Raw genomic sequence first — 3854 nt, 5'->3', positions numbered from 1 at the left:
CAGGCTGGAAGAACAACATAGAAGATACTGTATTTGATATTGCCAAAAGGATAAGTATGTATCACTACCTCTGTGAAGTTGTGATAGGCTATACGAATTGTTCACTGAAGTCCTAATGGTCGGGTTAAGTTTCTTAAATTTCAAAAATGCAAGTCCATCTTTTGTGTCCCTACAAAATATTTTCACAATCCAAATAACAGCAATATATATATTTTTTGGTCAGTCATGGGGCTTGAAATCTGGGCCTGGGAGCTATCCCTGTGCTCTTCAGCTCAAGGTTAGCGCTCTACCACTTGAGACACAGCTCCACTTCCAGTTTTCTAGTGGTTTATTTGAGATAAGTGTACCACAGACTTTCCTTCCCAGGCTGGCTTTGAACCATGATTCTCAGATCTCAGCCTCCTGTGTAGCAAGGATTATAGGCATGAGCCACCAATGCCTGGCAGCACCAATATTTTACTGTAAAAATTCATGGATTCCGTGGAATTCTTCCAAGTGAATTGCCTGCCTTGGATGTCAAAATGTATTCAATAGTTTTTGTATATATGTATAATAATTTCTTCAGAGTTTGTGATTTTTTTAATCAGAAATAATTTTAATTTATCTGTTGAAATGAGTAGTACAGAAACTAAAATATTTCTTGTGCTTGTCTGAAAAAGTATATTTTAAAATATTCTATATTATATGTTTGCAAAATGTTCATAATTTATTTTATTTTCTCCTAGATATACTTTGAATTCTACATTATTTTATAATATATAGGTTCATTAATGTGTCCTTTCCGATTGCATTCCATATAGAAACAGTTTGCTTCCTTTTTTTCTAGGACTTAATATTATTTTTATTTGGGATAAAATGACAATGTTGTCTAATTTGAGAATATTTGTAAAGTTTATGCTATGTAAACGCCTTTCTGAGGTGAAGATTTAATACACTGATGTCAAACTAAATTATATGAATTACGTGTATTTTTACACTTGCAATTTTGTAATCAACTTTTTAATAACTGTTTTTCATTTCTTGCATCTGAAGAATGAAAAATATGGAATACTTCTCAAATTTTCATATTATCCTTGTGCAAGTGCCATGTTAATCTCTGTATTTTAATTTGAGTATACGTGCTGCTAAGGTGTGTAGTATCCTCTAAATTTAAGTAGTTAATCATGCAATCTTTATACAGGTTTATATCTATGGGTGCCTACTTGTAACAAGGAAACTTTATTGTTCCTAACAATGCTATCGATCTTATTTCCCTAAAATTCTGTGAATAGTGGAAAATTTATATTTATCAGTTGATTGCTCACATTTGCAAAATTTTTTTGTCAATGACTATCTTAAGTCTTTTTATTTGGAATTTGATCATACTCTCAATTATTTATAGATAGGTCCAAAGGTGATGGCTTTTTCAAGTACTTATTTATTCAACTGAATTAGCTTTGCGGACCTAATGGATTCAAAGTAAGTGTTGTTTAAGAGCTACTTCTAAACTTCTTAAGCTGACATTTTCCCAAATGAGGTGTTACAGGAACAAATGTCTACCTGAGCCTTTACACTTCTTCCATGTGGGAACAGCCCAACCAGAATATCTTACCCTGACAGCATAGATTGTCTTACTAGAAGAAAACTAATCTTGGTTACAAGAGATCATAGAGAGATGAACAGTTCAAACAGAACTGTTCAGACTAGAAGGTATTTTATCAAAATATAATTGTTTATTATACCTTCCATTTCAAAAGTAGCTAACGCCAAGAAGGTGAAAAAATTGTTGGTATGCATGATTACTTAATGTCCTGGCCTGTCTACCATCCAACCATGCAGCAACTTACACTACTGCCTTTTTATCACCCAATATTTTCATAGTTGCAGGAGAAGTGCATATGTTTCTCCTCATTATTAGGCATTAAATTGATAATGTTTTAATCACAGTGTTTCCTATTGCCTCCATGCTGTAAATCTACAAATGGTAAATCTTTAGGTCTAACTCTATCAGACACTGAAGTAGAGATAATGGAATAATACTTTAAAATAGAGTTGCCTTTAATACAGTAACTACAACAGAACAATACAAAACGTGTGCTTTTTAATTATATTATATATAGTTATATATTTTATATTGATATGTGCTGATTTTATATTTCACACATTGAAACTGACTAGAATTAGTTGATAGTTTGACAAATAAATTGATATTTATTTATTCCAATAAATAGAATTGGAATATAAATAATTAGGTTTAAAATATATATTAGACTATAAAAGTATCAATGCAATGTTTTTAGTATAAACTTATGATACATTCTAACTGTTCTTGGTCTTCTGAATCCACATGGTAAAAAAAAACAATGTTTTCCTCTAATCAATAATGGATTTTACTCTGCTGCTGTTTATTGTTTTAATTCGCTTGTCCCAAACTGTTTTTCTCCATATTTCTAAAGCATTCCTACTGATTATGCCCAAATTTTGCTAAGATGTCTAAAAACTATTATTCTTCTGCAATACCCATGCATACTAGGGACCCAGGTCCGAGTTACCTGCATCATCAGATAACAGGGGCAAAACTTCTCACCAAAGCCCATGCAACATATCAACACAAAGTAATTGAAGACCCATCTCAATTTCGCATTTCCTATATTTCAGGGCACCAATTCCTTGAGATGCAGGAATTAGAAGTAAGCAATTGTGAAATACAAGGCTACTTAAAATGAAGGATGAGATCGCAAAATTTGAGAGAAAGTACTGTAATTTAAACATTCAACTTACAGATGACCAGCCCATATGAGTGAACAAGTTCACAAAGTGTCATAAGATTATTTTAATACCCCTCACCTATTATTAACGAAAGATTTTATTCCAACATAAGTGGGCCAAAAAATAGTTTCTGGGAGGATAGATCAATAATTGGTCTACTAAACCCTGAAATCTTGACTTAGAGCTCAAATGTAATTCAGAAAAACATTTGAAGCACTAAAGAGTGCTTCAAACACTGGGAATTCAGTACAACATGTTTCTGTGGTATAAAAATGTCACTCTCAGACCAATGATAATCTATATTTAATCTCCTGAAAGTGTATTCCTTTTCAAATAAACATTTTGAAATCACATTTGCCAAAATAACATTTGACAAGTTGATGATACTTAGTGACATTACAAGTTTTTCAAGTATAGGGAGCAAGTTACAATAGAGTTGAATTATTTACACAGCACTAATGCCAAACATGTTCAACCATTCATTAAAGTGTAGAAATAATACCACCCACAATTTGTGTTTTTCAGTAAGAGACTTCCAGAATTGTGTTAAATAGATCAGCCTCCTAAATTTCAAACCCAAACGTTACCTAATAAATTTCATCATTTATTAAGGTACATTTAAAAAAAAATCACAAATAGTTGCCTTATCATATGTTATTTTATGTTTTCCCTCTGTCTAACATAGTAAGAAATATGACTTTAAGTCTTGAATATGGGTACTCATCAGAGATATGACAAACATAATATCTGTCTTCTATTTCTATCATATTCCTCTCTAGGAATAAAGTCAATTTTCTTCTTTTTCCAAAACTTATAGGTAATAGAAAATATTATTCCATGTAAAATAAAAGAATCACACCATTGTACAAAGCCATTTATAAAAATTCATTGTTAGGAATACATTCTAAGCTATTTTTTAACTTTCTTTTTGACTAAAGATTAATCTTCCAAATGGGTGAGAATAAAATCATGTTTAGGTGCTTCACGTCTCCAGTCTTGCAAATTGTTGCTGCAGATGAATGAATTATGGAAATATAAGCTGACATCAGTTCAAGAATATGCAGGATTGAGACTCCATGGAATGTATATAAACCTTTCAAAGTATT

The 3854-nt window shown here is 31.6% G+C and overlaps 1 non-coding gene across 1 annotated transcript; it reads right to left on the bottom strand.

The window, feature by feature from the left end:
• Positions 1–1036: 1036 nt before the first annotated feature.
• Positions 1037–1140, bottom strand: LOC122099901. The gene has a single exon (XR_006146026.1). It is a non-coding gene; the product is annotated as a U6 spliceosomal RNA (small nuclear RNA).
• Positions 1141–3854: the final 2714 nt, after the last annotated feature.

The sequence above is a fragment of the Dipodomys spectabilis genome, unplaced genomic scaffold (genome assembly GCF_019054845.1).
Source record: "Dipodomys spectabilis isolate Male_0828 unplaced genomic scaffold, ASM1905484v1 ptg000545l, whole genome shotgun sequence".
Taxonomy (NCBI): domain Eukaryota; kingdom Metazoa; phylum Chordata; class Mammalia; order Rodentia; family Heteromyidae; genus Dipodomys; species Dipodomys spectabilis.
The sequence above is the reverse complement of the archived record's forward strand: the minus strand, read 5'-3'. Positions and strand labels throughout refer to the sequence as shown.